At 34.3% G+C, this 24,901-nt stretch overlaps 1 protein-coding gene and 1 long non-coding RNA gene across 2 annotated transcripts in view; both read right to left on the reverse strand.

The window, feature by feature from the left end:
- LOC121372427 overlaps nucleotides 1–16,625 on the reverse strand; it is a 36,127-nt gene extending 19,502 nt beyond the window's left edge. The window contains exons 1-2 of the long non-coding RNA XR_005957926.1: nucleotides 16,440–16,625; nucleotides 16,000–16,028 (exon numbers count right to left, since the gene is read on the reverse strand). This is a non-coding gene — a long non-coding RNA (uncharacterized LOC121372427). The remainder of the gene's footprint in view (nucleotides 1–15,999; nucleotides 16,029–16,439) is intronic.
- Nucleotides 1–24,901, reverse strand: part of LOC121372424 (popeye domain-containing protein 3-like) — a 466,410-nt gene that overhangs the window by 215,991 nt on the left and 225,518 nt on the right. The gene's annotated exons all lie outside the window — the stretch shown is intronic.

The following is a 24,901-nucleotide window of genomic DNA, read 5'->3' on the forward strand; positions in this document are numbered from 1 at the left end:
ACTACAAACATGGAGCTCATGTTACAACACATATGATTCAATATTATATTTCTATCAAAACACATTACACACACGTGCTAAATTATTGCAAAGATCATATTTCTGTAGAACACACATTACACACATATGTTACATTGTTGTACAGATCATATTTGTGTAGAACACACATTACATACAAACTTCAAACTTTATTTCGGTTCATTCAGGCCGTCAAACGACAGCATATGAGGACATATTTTACAATAGTTATTTACAGTGACAAGATGACAACAGGAGTTCTTCACAGAATATATACAGACATAATTCAAAATAGCTATATACAGATTTTAAAAAAGAAGACACATGGTGACAGAACATTTAAATAAAGCAGAGAGATTTTATAAGTCTGTACTTTTAAAAGTATAAAATGATATTGAAGATGTTTATCTAAGGTTTACTAAATTTACTTGTAATTTCAGAGATTAATTTTGACATTTTACGGAGAGTGCTTATGCTATTACAATTAAACAATCTTTGAATTTAAGATTGCTAGTTCTTTTTATAATAATATGGCTTTATAAACCTTTTGCGTGTATTCATAAAATAATTACATTTAAATAAGTAGTGATATTCATCTCCAATATCATTTTCTTCGCACAATGTACATAATCTATGTTCGACTGGGATGCTATTCCAGCGTCCTGTTTCTATGGGTAAATAATGATTACATGTTCTGAATTTCAGAAGGTTGGTCGACATTTTTTTCGGGTAATTTAATAAAGTATTTTTCCAAATTTAAAGTTTGTTTAAAAATAGAATGTGTTGTGCCTTTGGATGTAGACTCGATGTTGCCATGTTTGTAGGTGCTGGTCTAATTGCCTTCGTTTAACATGCTCAGTTAGTATTTTTACGGATGGTAAATTTTTCGACATATAAATATCGGTCATGCCTAGGCTATTTAACAGGTGTATTACATTTTCTAGCCAGTTATAGCTGTGCCCGTTTACAATAGAGTCTTTTATCATATAATTAAGAATTAAATTAGAGATTTTTGTAAATTTATCTTTAACTATACGTGCCCAGAATCCTATAATTATTTGATGTATAACTAGTTTTAGTGGCGTTCTACCAAGTTCCCCATATAACATAAAAATAGGCGTACCCTTTTTTACTGGCAATAATCGTCTAAGGAAATTTATATGAATATTTTCTATTATGTCCACATTTTCGTATCCCCAGATTTCACAGCCATACAAAAGTATTGGGAGGACCATTGAATCAAATAATTTAAGCTTGCAGTCAATTGGCAAATTATTATTATTGGCTTTAGATAAAACAAAATATATTGCTTTAGTTGCATGCTGAATTAAACATTGTTTTGTTATTTTAAATTGGTTTTGCTTAGTGAACGTTAAACCTAAATATTTGTATTCTTTAACATTTTGAAGAGACCTATCTCCGAGAGTAAACTTTTTCTTATAGTCATTTGCATTTCCATTAAATATTATTATTTTAGTTTTTCCACTGTTTACTTTAAGTTTCCATTTTTTGCAGTATTCCAAAAAGACATTTAGATTTTTTTTGCAAATCGTGAGTATTGGTTGCTAGTAGTGCAGTATCGTCGGCATATATTTATTTTTGAAGATTGGCTTAATCATTCCTATCAGCCATTCATTTGGGAAAATACTGTTATTTAGCATAACATTGAATAGTTTTGTGTATATTGGCAACATTTTGTCCGCAGTAGATCTAATGTACTCATTTGTAATATTATCAATTTCGGAAGCTTTTCCATTTGTAAGCTGTTTTATTGCATTTTTAACTTCTCTTTCTTCAATCGGTTTATCTAGAGTGTCATTATCTAATTCGAAAGTTTCAAAATCTGTATCTTGATTTATATCATTATCCACAGAATCTCCCTCATTTACTTTTTCAAAAAAGTTGCTAAGTTCGTTCCGTGATGGGAAATTATTATTCAATTATTGGTTTTAATAATTTACAAAAAGATTTTGGGTTATTTAATTTCAGATCGCGCATTTGTTTTTCTGCTTTGTATTTATGAGCTGCATTTTCTTTAAATAAACATGTCTTATATGATTTGCTTGCGTTAATTAATCTCTGTTCGTTTTCTGCACTTTTATATACTGAATATGTTTTCTTTGCCGCGTGGTATGACAAGACACGTGCCAAATAGAGGTCGCTTGGTTTTAAATTTAGTCGTGCACGAGCACCGTTTGGCACGCGGCCGAATGTTGACACTGCAGAGTCTATAAATAGTTTTCTCATAACATCAGTCGATTTGTTGACACATGTGTGTGCATTGTTCGTGTCCTTACACAAAATGCTGGAGATATTATCAAGTGACTTTTGGTCAAACGTATTGACAAACTGCTGTCTTTTGTCAGGTATCCATTTACGGATTTTTATGTTAATGTGAGCGCTTGATAGTGATATGAATTAATAATGAAGGTCAAAGCGCAGTGTGCATCTGAGAAAAATGGGTCAAAATTACAGACCTGAAAATTATTTATTATGTTAAAAATTTGGTGGCTACCAATAACACAATCAACGACACTACTGTCTTTGCATGTTAGTTTTCCAATATATTTATCATTACCTATTCTGCCATTAGCTATGTATAGATTTACACAGGTTTAGAAGCTGTGCGCCATGACTATTTATTCTCCCTGTATCTTGACTTACTCTATCTTTTGGGACATTACATGATTCTAGATTAGTTATATCATTAAAAATATATATTATGTCATTATCTATGTTATAGGGGAGATCAGCTTCTTCATCAAGTGTGATATAGTCTGGCAGGCATTTTGTTCTTGCATTAAAATCACCAAGTAACATTAATGGACTTCCTAATTTTGTTTGCTCATTTAGTTCATTTTTAATAATAGTAAATGTAATTTCCTTGTAATAAGGGGAATTTATTGGGGGAATATAAAGTATACCAATCAGCAATTTTTCATGTAGACCAATATTCTCACCTGGGATTTGCAGCCAAGATACAAATTCTGATTTGTGGGTGACATTGATATTGAAACGGGTGACTAACCCATCTTTGATACCAATAGCTATGCCACCAGAGGGCCGTAGTTTGTTTTGGCGGTTATTCAGGTAAAAGGTATAACCAGGTAGAAGAATTGAAAGTTTATCCGATTCATCCATTTTGGTCTCAGTAAAGCACAAAATATCATATTTGATGATATTTTCAACAAATTCAGGTATCAATAATTTGCTTCTGAGCCCACATACATTTAAACTAAGAAAATGTATAGATTCCATATTAATTAATTTCTTTTGCTGGTCTGTATTTATCGGTATTAGTAGACACATTATCAATAACACCAATGGGTGGGTTGTCAGTATGTGATAAAAAGTTCATATTTGGGAAAAGTATATTTGCAGATTTGTTAGGGTGGTTGTCATTTAGTATACCAGAGTTATTATTTGAAATATTGTTAATAATACAGTGCTGTCCGGTGTATCGGCGCACCCAAGCATTCAAGAACCATTTTCTATGTGAACACTGTGAAATACTTAATAAATTGTGACTCTCACCAATGAAGCAGTGCATAATCTGAAATACACTAAAAATTGTTTTATGTCTGTAGTAAATAAACATTTAAAATGGTGCATCAATATAGGCACCCCCTTGTATCCAGAACGATTTGCATGTCCGGTGATTCGGCGCAGTAGATGTGGATCGTTGACCCCGCTATTTATAGACCGCCCGTGACCTCACTTTTAGCCCATAAACGCTACACTATTGTCCCAAAATTATTTTAGTACTTTTTTGTTTTGTCTTGTTAAAAATATTACAATGAAAATGAACGATCACACATGACCCATCTCATGATCAGTTTCGGACTTGTTTTGTTGAGCCGCACAATACTGCAGATGTATACATGTTCAATGCATGGCTAAGATGCCTACATGGATTTTATTTTTCTCGGGTAGATTGTGCACACACGTGCATCTTATTTCGCTTTTATTTTTTATAACAATGTGACAATTGTGAACTGGAATGACTGTAAATTGAGGTGTAACATTTTCAGATTGTTTGCAATTGTCTGTGTTTTCCGTTTCAGTTTAAATACAAATAACCGAACAAAAATAGTTACATTTATACTGTTTACTATAATTTAACAAATGCGGGAAAGGTGTTTTCAGACTGGTTTTAACATTCTTAATATCAATAAGGCTGACCTACTATGCGTTTATATACACGAAAACAGGTGAATGATTTATTTTGAAAGTATGATATAATTATTGACAATTCTAATATATATATTTTAATTGCACCCATAACAATAAATATGTTGATACTTGATTAACCACTGAAAAAGAAATTGAACTTTAATTTGTTAAAAACACCGACAACATGACAACTTCCTGAGCATACTTGAGCAAAATACCAAGTGCGCCGAATCACCGGACGCGCCGATACACCGGACACGGTTGTATCACAAGCACGTGTTACATTGTTGTACAGATCATATTTCTGTAGATCACACATTACATACACGTGTTACATTGTTGTACATATCATATTTCTGTAGATCCCACATTACATACACGTGTTACATTGTTGTACAGATCATATTTCTGTAGATCCCACATTACATGCACGTGTTACATTTCTGTACAGATCATATTTCTGTAGATCCCACATTACAAACACGTGTTACATTGCTGTACAGATCATATTTCTGTAGATAACACATTACATACACGTGTTACATTGTTGTACAGATCATATTTCTGTAGATCGCACATTACATACACGTGTTACATTGCTGTACCGATCATATTTATGTAGATCGCACCTTACATACACGTGTTACATTGTCGTACAATTTACATTTATGTAGATCGCACATTACGTACACGTGTTACATTGTTGTACAGATCAATTTATGTAGATCACACATTACATACACGTGTTACATTGCTGTACATATAATATTTATGTAGATCGCACATTACATACACGTGTTACATTGTCGTACAAATTACATTTCTGTAGATCGCACATTGCGTACACGTGTTACATTGTTGTACAGATCACATTTCTGTAGATCGCACATTACATACACGTGTTACATTGCTGTACAGACCACATGTATGTAGATCCCACATTATATACACGTTACATTGTTGTACAGATCATATTTCTGTAGATAACACGTTACATACACGTGTTACATTGTCGTACAGATCATATTTCTGTAGATCGCACATTACATACACGTGTTACATTGCTGTACAGATTATATTTCTGTAGATCGCACATTACATACACGTGTTACATTGTTGTAAGGATGATATTTCTGTAGATCGCACATTACATACACGTGTTACATTGTCGTACAAATTACATTTCTGTACATTCCACATTACTTACACGTGTTGCATTGCTGTACAGATCATATTTCTGTAGATCGCACATTACATACACGTGTTACCTTCTACAAATTACATTTCTGTACATTCCACATTACTTACACGTGTTGCATTGCTGTACAGATCATATTTCTGTAGATCGCACATTACATACACGTGTTACATTGTCGTACAAATTACATTTCTGTACATTCCACATTACTTACACGTGTTGCATTGCTGTACAGATCATATTTCTGTAGATCGCACATTACATACACGTGTTACATTGTCGTACAAATTACATTTCTGTACATTCCACATTACTTACACGTGTTGCATTGCTGTACAGATCATATTTCTGTAGATCGCACATTACATACACGTGTTACATTGTCGTACAAATTACATTTCTCTAGATGGCACATTACATACACGTGTTACATTGCTGTACAGACCATATTTCTGTAGATCGCACATTACATACTCGTGTTACATTGCTGTACAGACGATATTTATGTAGATAACACATTACATACACGTGTTACATTGCTGTACAGGTCATATTTCTGTAGATCACACATTACATACACGTGTTACATTGCTATACAGATCATATTTATGTAGATCACACATTACATACTCGTGTTACATTGCTGTACAGACCATATTTCTGTAGATCGCACATTACATACACGTGTTACATTGCTGTACAGACCATATTTCTGTAGATCGCACATTACATACACGTGTTACATTGCTGTACAGACCATATTTCTGTAGATCGCATATTACATACACGTGTTACATTGTTGTACAGATCATATTTATGTTGATCACACATTACATACACGTGTTACATTGTTGTACAGATCATATTTCTGTATATCCCACATTACATACACGTGCTACATTGCTGTACATATCATATTTCTGTAGATCACACATTGCATACACGTGTTACATTGTTGTACAGATAGTATTTCCGTAGGTCACACATTACATACACGTGTTACATTGTCGTACAAAATATATTTCTGTAGAATATGCTTTACACACACCTGTTCCCATCAAAATAATACAATGTATTTCTCTCATTAAAAAATGAAAACTTAATATTAATTTCACATCTAGTCGCATGGGGTATATTCTTCAACACCTGAAAGGGAAACGAGAAAAACGCGTATCTTTATAATCAGTGGACTTGTACTAGATTTATTCAGTATGATTAAAACACTGGTGCGCAAACAGAACACATTGATTGAAACATTTTTTATTTTTTTTTAAACCAAATTTACTAGGTCTCCTCCGTAATGTATACGCTACACAGCAGTAATATATGTATGCAATTTAAATATGAACAGAATTAAATAGTATTGAAAGAGGGAAAGAAAGAAAGAAAGAAAGAAAGAAAGAAAAGAGGCAATACAGTTGTCTGTGAAATCGATAATCAGGCTTGTGGTTTGCTACAAAAACACAAAACGCAAACAAGGCATCGCAATCTGATTACGTAGAATATATATATATTATATATATATATATATATATATATATATATATATATATATATATATATATATATATATATATATATATATATAATAAAATGCAAAACCACAACACATTTAAAATCAATTGGAAATTTATTGGCTGAAATCATTGCATTGAATTCCAGAGAATGCGTCTTTGCCTTTCTTATAAAATGCATTCAAAGAAGAAGAAAAAAAATGTTTTCAAAATGAATTTCACAATTACACGAGGAATTGGTACTAAGGCCATATCATTTCATTTCCAACTTATGTACATGCTTATATCCAATTAAAGTTAAAGCACGCTGCCATGGGCACACACACACCTCAGCTATCTGGGTTGCCTGTCCAGGACAGTTAGTTAATGGTTAGTGAGACAGAAGTCGGTGTAGTGGTCCACTGACTCGTTAAAACTCGCTCTCTGTGGGAGCCAGTACCGGGCTGCGAATCCAATACCTACCAGCCTTATGTCCGATGGTTTAACCATGACACCCCTGAGGCCGGTTAGCCAACTCGATATAAGTCTGCTTTTAAATCACTGCACTCATGTCTTAACTTGGTATGCAATACATGTTCTCTTCTACTGCTGAATAAATAGTATGGTGCAACGCAACGAACATCGGGTTTTATTGCTTTCTAAATGAAGATTTTAACAATTTCAAATTTCAAATCATGGGTTATTCTAAACATTTATTGTCGAATGGATAAAGACGATTGAAGTAAATTAGTTCTAGCAAAAGGTAAATAAATATCATTACGATTTCTCAGCATGTAAGGAGCTCTTTCTTCAACTGTTTGAGAATACTGCGTAACATAAAGTCGGGAACCCTGCCTTTTATTATTTTAAACATTGAGTGCAGCTTTTCAATTTACGCCTCGAAGTAATAGTTGCTAAAGTAGGTTTGTAGTACAAAGACTTTTTAAATGCAAATTTAAACAAACTGTGAATAATCTAGCGTCTTATAATTAATATATATCTGTATAATCAGGTAATATGTATATTACCTGAAATATACTTTACTAATTTATACAGATTACCTGAAACGTGCAGAATGGTATTAACAAGTCTTTAGATCAATGTAGACCAAGTTCTCAGTTCAAAACAAGTCTTTTGATCAATGTAGTCCACGTTCTCAGTTCAAAACAAGTCTTTTTGATGTACATGTTCATTGTTAAATCATTTCATAGACAATGCTACAGTTAATCTATATAATCCACCGCTGCTGCTTTAACCAATCCTGTCTGTAGAGCACAAGAAAGATGTGCCAGCCTGCTAGGACGCAGATGGGATTAGTTGGAAAAGCAATGCTTGATTTAGGCTGCTGATTTCCTTTGACTGGCTTCATTTGATTGGTAGGTATAAATATCCTGGTGAATGGTGTTCTCTGTCACTAGCAAAATGGATCTAGAGGAGATTTTCAGGCGTTCGCTGTACACGTGTTATGGAGAGAATAAGTGTATCTTGCTACCTAAGGACGAATACATTAAGACTGTTGGCGAGTTGCTGGAAGCCACCCAGGCACCCAAGAAATCACCGCGTCAGTTTTACTTGCTTAAGAAATAATGAACTACTGCAGTGTGTGGACGTTCAAAAGCTCATTAGAAAGAAGCCAAACCAGGAACATCCACTGTACTTCGCTACCATCGAGGAGACCTTTGACATCATCAAGCGCGCCCACATCGCTACTGGTCATGGAGGACGAGACAAGATGATCAAGGAGATCAACAAGAAGTACGCCAACATCACCCAGGATGCTATTACCTTGTTCAAGTCCATGTGCATCGAGTGCCAGAGAAAACGGAAACGGACAACTACCAAGGGAATTATCGTCAAACCAATCCTGTCTAAGGACTTCAGTTCCAGAGCGCAAGTTGACCTCATCGACATGCAGTCTATGTGCCATGGTCAACACAAATGGATCACAAATGGATCATGGTGTACCAAGACCATCTCACCAAGTTCTGCATCACTTCTAAGCGTGCATCGGAAGTAGCTTATCAGTTGCTGGACATCTACCTTCTGCAGGGAGCCCCTTCAATACTACAAAGTGACAACGGGTCCGAATTCACAGCGCAAGTTATCACTGAGTTGAAGCAGATGTGGCCTGACCTCGTCATCGTTCAGGGGAAGCTGAGACACCCCCAGAGTCACGGATCAGTGGAAACAGCCAACTGCGGCATAAAAGACATGTTGATTGCATGGATGAGTGACAATGACACACGGGACTGGACTGTTGGACTCAAGTTTGTGCAATTTCAAAATAACTCGAGCCATCACACTGGAATCAAGCGTTCTCCCTTTGCTGCTCTGTTTGGTGCCGATGCGAAGGTAGGATTGACATCATCCAGCCTCCCCCAAGATGTCATTGCAAGGTTGCAAACTGAAGACGACCTCCTGTCTGCAGTATCCCATCCAAACCCAGTCGAGCAATCCAGCGAGGAAGCAGAACCTGTACCAGTCTCACCCATCTCTGTACGTCAGGAGGAAATTAGGCTGCAGAGAGAGAGAGAGAGTGCCAGAGATGCCCAGTTCCAGCAGGCAGAGAGAATGGTCAAACGAAGTCGCATTGTGTTTTCTAGTGTGCAAATCAGAAGCAATGTGACAGTGCCCATACCTTCAGTTGACAGAGGACGTGCAGATCCTAGGAACATCGTCGGAGTTGTGACAGAGTGCAGTGACAACGAGTTGTACACAATTGCTGTAAAAGGAGGAATATTGGATCAAAAGTAATCTAGAAACCAATTCGATGTGTGTGCTACGACATTGTATTCACCCGATGATGTCTGTACAGATAAGGACATTTCCCTGCGTCAAGCTGTGCAACTGGAGTCAAGATGCGGTGGTCAAGATGTAACTGTGCTGGAAGTAAGAGGTGTCAGACAAATCGATGTAAATGCATCAAAGCCAGATTGGTGTGCAATTCCCGCTGCCATTCCACCCTGCCATGCATAAACAAGAACTGTTGTTGATGAGAACTTTGACTACATTGATTAATATAATTGTTTTGAACTGAGAACTTGGACTACATTGATCAAAAGACTTGTTTTTAATTGAAAACTTGGACTACATTGATCAAAAGATCTTGTTGTTTGTTCTGCAGTAGTGTGTGTTTTGTGTGTTGCAAATGGTATGTGTTTTGAGCCAATACAAATAAAGATATTATTGTTTACAGTTATTCATTCAGTCAATTAACAACCATGTCAATACCATTATGCACGTTTCAGGTAATCTGTATAAATTAGTGAAGTATATTTCAGGTAATATGTATATTACCAGATTTTTTCAGCTAATATACATATTACCTGAGTGAAACAGGTAATATACATATTAGCTGAAAAAATCAGGTAATATACATATTACCTGTTTATACAGATTAACTGTATATATATATATATATATATATATATATATATATATATATTTGTTGCTATTTTGTTATTATTTCGTGCCATTGTAACTTTTAACACTTCGATAGCAGCAATGAACGTGCACCCACCCACCACAAGTAAGGTCCGGTCACTGATCGATCGCAGCAGTCACCAGCATGTGTCTTGTGGTCTGCTCTTCTAGTTTGTGTTCTCAAAAGGGTGCAAGCAGGTTCATCAGAAATAATTATATCACAATCTGAAATACCTTATTTTTGTTTAGAACATACTTTTTGTAACAATAAAATTGATAAAGAAGACAAGATGGAAATGACTTGATTTTTGAACGCAATTTTAAACAACATTAACTGCTTTAAAATATGGCACAATTCTGAAAAACGTTTGAAAATAATACTTGCCCTTTAGTAAATGCATATTATTTTATGTATTTATATAAAATCTAAGTGAAAATATGTTAGCAAGTTATAAACTTGTAGACCAGGCGAATTCCTCGAAATAATTCAATATGAGGTTGAAACACTACTCACAAATGTAAAGTCGAATCATATCCATATGTCTTGCAACAGAAATTAACAGCCAACGGAAATATCTCTTTTAATGTATCCTGTATTACAATAAATCATGTTCAAAAGACAGACTACAATGCTGATAAATTTGCCATTTGGTTCGCTCATAAGTCAGTGACGTCATGGGAAGAAAACGAAAAAATATTACGTCATATTTTTTCTTACTACAAGCATTTTCATTGAATATCGAAAGTAAAAAGAATAGATATTTAATGTGTTTATATTTGCGGGATTTCTTTAATAAAAACACAATACAATGTCTTACAGATACTCCTAATAGACTTCGTCTCGTCCTTAAATCCAAAATTTGTGATAAATCCTTATAGTTAACAACGAAACACAGTGATATTATCTCCTAACTGACCACTGGATAACTGACTGGCCAAAACCTAAGAAGTCTGAACGGTTTTTTTAATAAAGCACCACTCTAAAGAATCAAAAGCCTTTTCAAATTTCCAGGAATTCATTCTGTGTTGGTTTTATCCAATAGATCAGAAATTAGTCTTGTACATTCCCCTATTTACCGATTTTTCATAAAGCCTAAATGTGATTCAGTGATTATGCCATTTAAAACAGTTTTAATTCTGTTGACGATTGTTGAAGATGCAATTTCATTATCAACATTTTAAGAGAGATATTGGGCGCCATTTTTTAAGATAATACTTTGATTTTCCTTCCTTTGGTAGGCAAGTAATCATACCCTGGTTTTGTGTTATAATTGTGTTCTTATTCATAATTTATTGAACGTATTAGATATCCATGAAGATCACGCCAAAACATTTTATACAATTCTACAGTAAAACCATCATGGCCAGATGATTTACCATTTTTCATGCTCTTCGTTGATTCTTCATATGTTAATTTACCTTCTAAAATACTAGTTTTTTCCTGATCCAAAAGGTTTCTAAAAATGGAATGAATGAATGAATGAATGAATGTTTAAGCATAGCTCAGCACGAAAAATACATCGGCTATTGGGTGTCAAACTATCGTGAATGCAAACAAAGAAAGTAATGAGCAACATATTTTCGTTATTTTCCGATAGCGTTTTGTTTTCAGATTTATATAGTGATTCAAAATATTATTTGTGTGCATTAATAATATTACCCTGATTAGTTAACTCAGTTTCATCCTCAAGTATAAGTTTAGGAATGATCTTTTTTTACAAATTACACACTTTGTTTACTCGTATGTCCTTCAAATTTCCACTTTGCTTTTGCTCGAATAATCATTCCCTCTACTTTAATTTCTCTTAATTCTCTTAACTGTTTTTTAGTTTCCTCAATTTCTATTAGAATATTTTCCCAGCATTTTCAATCCTATAAAGACGTTTTAATTATGTTTCTAAAGCCTCTTCATTTTTATTTTGTTCCCATTTCTTGAATGAAGCGTAAGCAATAGTTTTACCTCTAATCATCAATTTTATCATTTCCCAAAGTAATTGGTCGTTTATTGAAAATTCTGGTTCCTTGTCATTATAAGACAGAAGATCTTCTACCTGATATTGTTTTAGAGTATCTTTTATACATGATTTAACTAAGTCAATATAATCCGTATCTTACAATAAACTATTATTGAATTCCCATGTCCCTCTACCCCGTTCATGTTCAAGAAATATAAAACTAATTTTAATTGGAGAATGAACAGATTTACCCAAAATGGTTGTAAATCTGAAGAAACAAGAAAATAGTCTAACCTTCCTCGTTTGTTATTTGACCCCCTCCATGTAAACAGTTTAGTATGTGTGTGCAGCGATCTCCAAACATCTATTAAGTCTAAGTCAGTGATTATCAGATTAATTTGTCCCTGTGATTTTGGATTAGTTTTATTCTTATAATTAATTGTATCAAGATCATACTCCGTAGGTACGTTAAAAGCACTCCCTGTAATACTTGATGTCAATCAATTCTATTTTATGTTGAATATTTATCTTTGCTTGACTAACGAATACCCATCCCACATGGATAAACGTCACATATTTGTTCAATAATGTTTGTCGATTTATTAAATATATGCATTACGTAAGTACAGAAATCATTAGTGAAGCCGATTTACAAATATTAATAATATGTATTGTCAAGTTGGCATTTGCTATTAAAGTTAAACCTATATGTTTATGAGTTTCTGTTGTATTTAATGTTGTAGTACCAAATACAAGGTTACGTTTTGGCTATATGATTGATTTTGTGAAAGGTACAACAATTGAAGGATGAATGCTATTTTGGAACCATTCGTGAAGCTTTAACAAGTCTAAGTTGAGATTGTTGTCAATGAAAGAGATGCCATTAATTGAAGATGTTATGTTAGTATCGTCAGCAAACAGCCTCGTTACACAGTTTAAGTTATACGCAATTTCATTAATATAAACTAAAAATAATAATGGTCCTAAAACTGTACCTTAAAGTATTCCGGCCATTAAAGTACCGGAATTTGAACGAGTACCATTTACAATGACTCGTTGCTTTCTGTTTGATATATAATCTTTAATCCAATATATTGTATTTCCTGTTATGTCACACTTTTCAAGTTTATGGATTAATCCTTTGTGCCACACTCTATCAAACGTCTTTGACATATCACAGAACACAGCACAAAAGTGTTCTTTTTTATCCAAATATTTGGGAGTATAGTTCTACTAATTGAACAGCACCGTAATTATGGCGATACGCGCACTGATAGTTGTACAGAAGGTTACTGAATATATACAACATAATTATATAACTATTTGAATAAAATTCTTTGAAATACTTTCCAATGCAACATCGGCCTATAGTTAGCAGGAAAAAAGATTAGTTTTAAAATGAGCTGTTTTCCATCGGTTAGGGAATCTTGTACGCATACAAAATTCACAAATCAACTGAAGATGGACGTTGATTGAATGGATGATAGATTTCCATTAATCTAATCATTGCCTTCGTTGGTGCTAGTATCTTTACGATGTCCGATATTTCTCGTAAAGTTATTACTATCTATCTTATCAAGAAGGAAGTCCTTTATTTATTTAATGTTTCACCTTTCTCCAAATCACCGAGACCGACCGATAAATGTGCTGTTTGATATCGTAGTGGTGGTCTGACTACTATATTTATTCAAATATATTTTAGATATTATCAATATGTATTTTTGCTGTCTGAAAACAATTATATTAATTTGTTGTCTAACGTACCTGCAAATTCCTCTTTAGCTATTTTTTCATATTATTTATTTTGTTCCTTTGATTTTTATTCTTTCTTTCATCAGTGGATCTTTTCGACCACAATGGTGTTTTTTTGTGTACTCTATCTCGTGGTTCTTTCCCCCGAGTTTAAATTATTTAGTTTTACAAAATCACCTTTAACATATAATCAAACGTTTTCCGAATGTTTAGTTATTACCTAAAATAGTATGTAATATAACGTACGTAGCTCTGTGGTCGCTAATATGGTCCATAAATGGAATTAATCCACTTTCATTGCTTTCACATGCTTTTGAAATAAGAATAGGATCGATTAATGTAGCACTGTAGGCCGTCACTCGTGTTGGAGTGTTTATTACGTTTGACATATTTTTACGCATGATGAGTCCGTGCAGAGCGTGTTGTTGTACAGAGAGTAAATCTTGATTTAGGTCGTTCACATCTACCCCACAACAATACAGGACTTGTGTTTGGACGGTATACCATTGACATAAGTAACTATTTGTGTTTCAAGATGATTTCTAGATAATTTTATCGAATGGCGATTCTAAATCATACCGTCTTGTGTGAGCTAACTGCGACCATACCCTCGTGGTGTGTTCTATCTCGCCTGTAAGGTGCATCATAGTGTTCAGTCATTATTTCCTCACTAGGTAAATTAGGTGCGTTTCGATAAACCAAACGTTGTCATAATCGGGAAATATCTGTGAAAGTTCGAGCATAATGTTTCAAGAATTTTAGTTGCATGTTGATTAAGACCTGGATTTGTTTCAATATCGTTACTCAGCAAAAACTCGTTTTGGTGTCAACATTTGAAAAGTGTACATGGTAGTCAAAATTAACCAATTAATATTAAGAACATTAGAGACTTGTATTCTCAAAATTCACTGCAAAAGTCAAAGATTAATCGTCTGCGGTATATCGTTATAGTTTTAAATTGAAAAGCCCAATCGATGATCTGTACATGTGAATAGTATTATCCATTTGGATATATGTAGAAAACTACATAGTTCGATTGAGCCTTTTGATGTTAAATGTTGAATAATGGATGCTGCCTTCTACATGTCTATCGAAGGAGATGAGATACAATAGTGAATAGAATGAAAACAACATACAGCAATGAGGAAGACAATATACACGAACAGTATACTGGATTCAACGAGTGTATTTTATATAAAGGATAATAAACGAGTTACCAGTTATTATCAAATTTATGTCCCAAGTGAAATTTATTTCAAGAGGGACATAAATTTTATAATAATTGGTACCGAGTTTGTTATTCTATTTATTACCCCAGCTATTTGGTGTTTTTTTAAAAGCCTTTATTTTCGATATAGCCTACATCGGCTACACGTCCATGCATATAGAAACGACGTAAACTACTTTACTGTTCTGAGTATTGCTTTAACTTTGTATTTTATTCACTGTTCACAAATAATTTTCAAAACCCAAAGCTCTATATATGCTATTAAAAAAATCTATAATGAATTGCATTAAACTACCATTTTATTACAAGTTTAACACTGAAACCAGAAAGACGTAAACGCCAACGCTTTAAACTACGTGACGCCAGTGTGTGTGCTTTGCCAAATCGTGATGACGTCATATTTAGTACCGACAAGGTGATTGATTTGTTGGCGTCAAATCGTCCAATAGTAGTGTATGTTAAACCAATGCATGATAATTGTATTTGCCCCGTTATGAGTGCTGCTGGAGAAATAAGATTTAGTAAAAGCTCCTAATAGCAATAGTAAGACAAATACTGAAGATAAATGTAACATGAAATTCGAACTTGGGATAACAGACACACACACACACAGACACACACACACATACACACACACACACACACACACACACACAGACACACACACACACACACAGACACACACAGACACATACATACACACACACACACACACACACACACACACACACACACATTTGTGTAATTTATCAGACTTACTTTTATCGTTGAGATTGTATTGTCGTCAACTGTAGAAATATAAATGTTTCCGTTACTGTTAGTTCAGTAACAACGTTGTTTTGAATAATCACTTGTGGTCAACACAAACTATTAGGCAACACGGATAGCAACATGTATTATATTTTGAATGTTAACCCCTTTTTAGCTGCACTTGCAGTTGTTAATTTAAAAATCAATTATTTTAAAATACTGGCGTTTTGACATGGGACGGAGCAGAATCAAATGTTAACATTGTGCGTCGAAATTGTAAATAATACATTTTCAAATGTTAAAACAAGGTAGTGAACAGGAAGGCAGCCGATGAGCTAAAAATATTTTTAAATTCCTTGTATACAAATACAGCTATTTCAACTTGACTGCCTCCTGGAATATTGCATTTACTAGTTATACTTTATTATTTTCATTCATTTTGTACTTACCGTTAATGTATTATCGACTGGTGGCAGTGCTGATTGCGGCATCAGATCTTACTAAACTGGGTGGGTTGGTGAGATAAAAAATACTGTTAGATTCCTGATATATAACTACCATTTTCCCGTCAACTGCCTACTGAGATCTTGCATTTTGCTATTGTAATTTCTGATTTTCTTGTGTAAAAGTAGATCCCATTTCTAACGTACCTGCAAATTCCTCTTTAGCTATTTTTTCATATTATTTATTTTGTTCCTTTGATTTTTATTCTTTCTTTCATCAGTGGATCTTTTCGACCACAATGGGTTTTTTTTGTGTACTCTATCTCGTGGTTCTTTCCCCCGAGTTTAAATTATTTAGTTTTACAAAATCACCTTTATCATATAATCAAACGTTTTCCGAATGTTTAGTTATTACCTAAAATAGTATGTAATATAACGTACGTAGCTCTGTGGTCGCTAATATGGTCCATAAATGGAATTAATCCACTTTCATTGCTTTCACATGCTTTTGAAATAAGAATAGGATCGATTAATGTAGCACTGTAGGCCGTCACTCGTGTTGGAGTGTTTATTACGTTTGACATATTTTTACGCATGATGAGTCCGAGCAGAGCGTGTTGTTGTACAGAGAGTAAATCTTGATTTAGGTCGTTCACATCTACCCCACAACGATACAGGACTTGTGTTTGGACGGTATACCATTGACATAAGTAACTATTTGTGTTTCAAGATGATTTCTAGATAATTTTATCGAATGGCGATTCTAAATCATACCGTCTTGTGTGAGCTAACTGCGACCATACCCTCGTGGTGTGTTCTATCTCGCCTGTAAGGTGCATCATAGTGTTCAGTCATTATTTCCTCACTAGGCAAATTAGGTGTGTTTCGATAAACCAAACGTTGTCATAATCGGGAAATATCTGTGAAAGTTCGAGCATAATGTTTCAAGAATTTTAGTTGCATGTTGATTAAGACCTGGATTTGTTTCAATATCGTTACTCAGCAAAAACTCGTTTTGGTGTCAACATTTGAAAAGTGTACATGGTAGTCAAAATTAACCAATTAATATTAAGAACATTAGAGACTTGTATTCTCAAAATTCACTGCAAAAGTCAAAGATTAATCGTCTGCGGTATATCGTTATAGTTTTAAATTGAAAAGCCCAATCGATGATCTGTACATGTGAATAGTATTATCCATTTGGATATATGTAGAAAACTACATAGTTCGATTGAGCCTTTTGATGTTAAATGTTGAATAATGGATGCTGCCTTCTACATGTCTATCGAAGGAGATGAGATACAATAGTGAATAGAATGAAAACAACATACAGCAATGAGGAAGACAATATACACGAACAGTATACTGGATTCAACGAGTGTATTTTATATAAAGGATAATAAACGAGTTACCAGTTATTATCAAATTTATGTCCCAAGTGAAATTTATTTCAAGAGGGACATAAATTTTATAATAATTGGTACCGAGTTTGTTATTCTATTTATTACCCCAGCTATTTGGTGTTTTTTTTAAAAGCCTTTATTTTCGATATAGCCTACATCGGCTACACGTCCATGCATATAGAAACGACGTAAACTACTTTACTGTTCTGAGTATTGCTTTAACTTTGTATTTTATTCACTGTTCACAAATAATTTTCAAAACCCAAAGCTCTATATATGCTATTAAAAAAATCTATAATGAATTGCATTAAACTACCATTTTATTACAAGTTTAACACTGAAACCAGAAAGACGTAAACGCCAACGCTTTAAACTACGTGACGCCAGTGTGTGTGCTTTGCCAAATCGTGATGACGTCATATTTAGTACCGACAAGGTGATTGATTTGTTGGCGTCAAATCGTCCAATAGTAGTGTATGTTAAACCAATGCATGATAATTGTATTTGCCCCGTTATGAGTGCTGCTGGAGAAATAAGATTTAGTAAAAGCTCCTAATAGCAATAGTAAGACAAATACTGAAGATAAATGTAACATGAAATTCGAACTTGGGATAACAGACACACACAGACACACACACACACATACACACACACACACACACACACACACACACACAGACACACACACACACACACAGACACACACATACACATACAGACACATACATACACATACACACACACACACACACATTTGTGTAATTTATCAGACTTACTTTTATCGTTGAGATTGTATTGTCGTCAACTGTAGAAATATAAATGTTTCCGTTACTGTTAGTTCAGTAACAACGTTGTTTTGAATAATCACTTGTGGTCAACACAAACTATTAGGCAACACGGATAGCAACATGTATTATATTTTGAATGTTAACCCCTTTTTAGCTGCACTTGCAGTTGTTAATTTAAAAATCAATTATTTTAAAATACTGGCGTTTTGACATGGGACGGAGCAGAATCAAATGTTAACATTGTGCGTCGAAATTGTAAATAATACATTTTCAAATGTTAAAACAAGGTAGTGAACAGGAAGGCAGCCGATGAGCTAAAAATATTTTTAAATTCCTTGTATACAAATACAGCTATTTCAACTTGACTGCCTCCTGGAATATTGCATTTACTATTTATACTTTATTATTTTCATTCATTTTGTACTTACCGTTAATGTATTATCGACTGGTGGCAGTGCTGATTGCGGCATCAGATCTTACTAAACTGGGTGGGTTGGTGAGATAAAAAATACTGTTAGATTCCTGATATATAACTACCATTTTCCCGTCAACTGCCTACTGAGATCTTGCATTTTGCTATTGTAATTTCTGATTTTCTTGTGTAAAAGTAGATCCCATTTTGAGCTCGATCGCCATCTGCGTTTTTCTTAAATTATCATTGGTCAGATGACGTCATGTGGTATAGTAAATGTAGTATAAAAGCAAGTGACGTCAGATTGTTGACACCTCGGCCTACTAAAATCCAAACCTATACGTAACTCTCTACCTTTTATTTTTTAGAACGACCATCAAAATTGCGCCAAACTTCTTTCATCAAAATGCGCACTCATTTCCTTTTGGCTTAATCCTACGTGACATTCCAAATTGCATAGCACCATATCACCCTCCGCCTGTTACCGACTACGGTTGGACTGTTGGTGCTCCCTTGCACCTGCCAGTGCAGACGGTCCCTCCTTCACCCACTCCAATCATTTCCTGTCCTGGACGGAGGAATCGGCTGAGGCCGGTACTTGTGCCCAGGACAGGCGTGCGCTACAACAGCTTGCTCTGAATGTGCACGTTAAACAATTTCCCAATCCCCCAATTGTTGACACTGGTTTCAGCCGTGACAGGGTCAGTTGGCTAAATTTAGACAACAAGAACAACAAATTAATGAAATAAAGATTTCCCATTGTTTCATATTTAAAGGTACATACTAGAAACAAATATAATTTATTATTTATAAAGATAAGAGTAATTACAAATTATTGTTATTATTCTTTACAAGGAAAAGCTCATTTATTTAAATGATCCAAGTATCTTGATATTAAATTAAATTAATTTAATCTGCTGTGGCTCACTTATCAAAGAGCGATCTACTTCAATAGAATGAAAACTGTATTTTTTTTTATCATCACAACACAAACGATATTTGATATATTTACAAATACTGCATTTGTTGGTTTATTGAATCACTTTATATAATGAGAAGAAGAATCCACTACGGCCGTCACAATATATATATATATTGATAGAGAGAGAGCATCCACAAAATATCGGCTTCATTTCTGACAAAATTCAAAATGGCCGACAAGGATCCCTGACCGTTACAGTATATAGAAGCATTGTGCATACTGTCATGTTTGCACAGTGAATTGTGCCTATTTGCTACACTAACACCGGATATACAACACTAAATTGCACACCTATAATCTATGCATTACATCTAGTGTTAAACTAATAAATGCCACATCTATAATATATCTACAATATTTACAAAAAGTAAAACTATTGTTCACTGACAAACAATAATAACTGATCTAAGTGCTTATTTCTATAATTGATCGATGAAGACGCGGGTATTACGATATCAACGTTGGGGTCGATTGTTTCTGCTGACGTCATATGCGTCCCCTAAACATGCAAATATGTAAGTATCGGAGCGAGAATCCCGCACCCTAATGACAGTTGTGATCTCAGCACAAGCCGGCAGGAAATCAGCACGGTGCTTCTGTCTCGTATGTCGCTTTCTTAAGTCAACTAGAAAGGAATCGAACGAAAATATGTTTGGCTATAAAATATCAACCAAGGACTAGAATGAGTGGTATAAAACAATGGCGTGATTTCTTCCAGCTAATCGTGCGAGTTACATGTTAATGTCTCTGGTTTATTCTCTAATGCATCGATTTGTCATAAAAACAGATTGTGTTTCAGTAATCATTTCACTTAAAATAGTTTTAATTTGGTTAGCAATTGCTGCAAATAAAATGCTATAATCATCATTAAGTATGGATTTAGGACGCCAATTATTTAGGTAACACTTCTTTTGAAATGCAACTAATTATTCCCTGATAGTTGGTTTTGTGTTGTGTCATTATATATATATATATTTCCAAAAAGGTAACTGACCTTTTCGTTTGTCCAAGCAGAATGAACGACTGAGTAGCGTGAACGGAATTCATACACAGGTCACGTGACTAATATTAGCTAATCTCCTCCCTACCCTATTTTCTAATGTTTGGGAATACACATACAAATTATGTTAATTTCTGCTCGGCGTTATAAAATCATTAACACTTGGTTTTAGTTTATATATATATATATATATATATATATTCTGACGACTTTTAGGCGATTTTTAACATGAGGTCGACCAACACAGATGTTTAATTACTATAATGAGAGAATACTACAACTGTGTTTAGTTCTTAACTCTAACGATTAACAAACACAATTTGGATTTTGGGACGCGATGTACTCACAGTGTCATAGTAAAAAGTGTATGTTTTATGGAGTTTCCAGTTTTTTAATATTTCTTTCACAATGTTGGGCTCCATGTGGGTTTTTATGTTTCTTCGTGTAGAACGCAGGAACATATAACCTACATTATATGTTTAGTTGTATTATATACTTTTGAGAAACCTTTCCTACTTTAATATACTAATAAAAATGTAAGACCATTAAAAAAATTCACTCACGTGTCAGATCCACGAGTCTATGACGTAAATAAATAATTAAGTTGATACTCAAACTTAAACATCTTTATGTGACATAGTGTTTTGAAGCCACGATAATCGTAAGAGAATCGTACACTTATCCAACACACTACGAGGGAAGCCTGTCAAAACCTCACTTTTTTCTCGTGTCTTTTTCATCTCGTGCAAATTGCAGAGTATAAAAAAAGGACATTTATATTAATTTGCCGGACTAGTCACTGACGTCAAGGGAGTATTAGTCCGGTTGGAATACAAATCCTGGAAACACAATTCCTGGGAAATGGAGGTCAAATAGGACCACTGTTCATAGGAAATGAGATTCTACGGACCTTGGTTCCTACGGACATGAGTTCCTTTAACATAGATACCCTATAATGTCACCTAATATTCTTTACATAGGGACCCTATAATGCCACTTAATATTCTTTACATAGAGACCCTATAATGCCACTTAATATTCTTTACATAGAGACCCTATAATGCCACTTAATATTCTTTATATAGGGACCCTATAATGTCAGCTAATATTCTTTACATAGAGACCCTATAATGTCACCTAATATTCTTTACATAAAGACCCTATAATGTCACCTATAATGTCAGCTAATATTCTTTACATAGAGACCCTATAATGTCACCTATAATGTCAGCTAATATTCTTTATATAGGGACTCTATAATGTCAGCTAATATTCTTTATATAGGGACTCTATAATGTCAGCTACTATTCTTTATATAGGGATCTATAATGTCAGCTAATATTCTTTACATAAAGACCCTATAATGTTAGCTAATATTCTTTACATAGAGACTCTATAATGTCAGCTAATAGTCTTTACATAGAGACCCTATAATGTCAGCTAATATTCTTTATATAGGGATCTATAATGTCAGCTAATATTCTTTACATATAGACCCTATAATGTCAGCTAAGATTCTTTACATAGGGACCCTATAATGTCACCTAATATTCTTTACATAGAGACCCTATAATGTCAGCTAATATTCTTTACATAGATACCCTATAATGTCAGCTAATATTCTTTACATAGAGACCCTATAATGTCACCTAATATTCTTTATATAGAGACCCTATAATGTCACCTAATATTCTTTATATAGAGACCCTATAATGACACCTAATATTCTTCACATAGGGACCCTATAATGTCAGCTAATATTCGTTATATAGAGACCCTATAATGTCAGCTAATATTCTTTACATTGGGACCCTATACTGTCACCTAATATTCTTTATATAGGGACTCTATAATGTCAGCTAAGATTCTTTACATTGGGACCCTATACTGTCACCTAATATTCTTTATATAGAGACCCTATAATGTCAGCTAATATTCTTTACATTGGGACCCTATACTGTCACCTAATATTCTTTATATAGGGACTCTATAATGTCAGCTAAGATTCTTTACATAGGGACCCTATAATGTCACCTAATATTCTTTTCATAGAGACCCTATAATGTCACCTAATATTCGTTATGAGCTTTGAACATTTGAACCGGATTTGTTAGTTCCCTATTGTTTAGGAGAATACTTATTCGCTATACTATTTTGTTGGTTTTTGTAAGTTTCAAATTCGTTTAAAACTCTTTCTCTTACTTTCCATTTTGCTTTAGCCCAAACGATCATTCACTTCACTTTCGCGTGACTTATGTATTTTAGTTTCCTTTCCGTTTCATCTATTTCGTTATATTTAATCCCAATTATATTATTTGTCAATTTAGTTTCGTAAAGCTGCTTTAATGTTGTTTGAAAATCTATTTCTACTCCCCCCCCCCCCCCCCCCCCACCCCACCCCACCCCACCCCACTCCCCTTTCCTTACATTCTGAAGCTGATTGTTAACAGAAAATTGTGGCTCTTCTATATTTCTCCCTTTTTGATATTGTTTCAGCCAGTTATATTATATATAATATGTAACTTATTGTTAAATTTCCAGATTCCCCTACCAGTAAAGGTAATTTTTAGTCAAATGATTTCATGTATAGCTCACATCTGATAGTAGTTCAACGTTAGTTGATAATGGTTGCAAGTGAGAAAAAAAAAATGACACAACCGACCTTGTTTACTGTTTAGACCTCTCGAAGTAAATCGTGTCATATGACGATGGAATTCTCTTCAAACGTCAACTAAATCTAATTCTGAGGTCATTTGTTGAACTTCTTCAAACGATTTAAGGGTATGATATAAAACAATAGCGGGTTTTGTTCCAGATAACCGTGTGATTTATAATATTATGATGTATCGGCTGACGCGGAGTGTAACGGATCTTTGTATTCTTCACTGCAGGAAGTCGACTGTTTTAGAGCCGACCCTTGAGGTTCCAATCCCGAGCTAGTTTTATCATTTGATCATGTTAGATTAGATAACAAGCTTTTCTTTCTAAGCGTCGCTCGTTCTTCGAAAGACTTTATCTACAGTCGCAATCTACGTTCATGAGAGCGTCCGCGGGGATTTTTCCAGAGTGGGGCGAAACCTGTTGCTATAGTACATTAAAGTATAGGCATGGTCAGACATATACAGGCATGTGGTGGAAATAAGTGACCGTTTGTGGAGTCAGCCGGTTCACTGAGATCGATGACGCGAAGGAGTTGACTTTATATAAGGGTCCGGAGTTATGTTTCATAAGGGTCCGGGGGTATGTTTCATAAGGGTCTGGAGGTATGTTTCATAAGGGTCCGGCGGTATGTTTCATAAGGGTCTGAAGGTATGTTTCATAAGGGTCCGGAGGTATGTTACATAAGGGTCTTGGGGTATGTTACATAAGGGTCCTGAGTTATGTTTCATAAGGGTCCGGAGGTATGTTTCATAAGGGTCTGGAGGTATGTTTCATAAGGGTCCGGAGGTATGTTTCCCTGGGGAAATTGAAAAATAGATGTTCTGAAATGCAGTTTCCTGCATTCTACAAATAAATTCATCATTACAAATTATAAAAATGGGACATTTAAAAAAAAGCATTTTGCATAAAAAGTTACACCCCCCCCCCAAAAAAAAAAAAACCCAAAACAAAACAAACAACAACTACACACACAAAAAAAGCATAAAAACCCCCAACAACAAACAAACCCACAACAAACAAACAAACAATCGCACAAAAAGAAAAAAATGTATTTGTATTCAAGTGTATAATATGCTGAATATACAAACGTCTGAAATGTTTTGTTCAAATTAAATAGTGACTATATATATTCTTTATTCCTCTTAAAGAGAGTTGTAACAACACAACAACAGTTATACAAATATACAGACAAAGACATAATTAAAGCACAGAGACAAACAAG

Source organism: Gigantopelta aegis, chromosome 4 (genome assembly GCF_016097555.1).
Source record: "Gigantopelta aegis isolate Gae_Host chromosome 4, Gae_host_genome, whole genome shotgun sequence".
Taxonomy (NCBI): domain Eukaryota; kingdom Metazoa; phylum Mollusca; class Gastropoda; order Neomphalida; family Peltospiridae; genus Gigantopelta; species Gigantopelta aegis.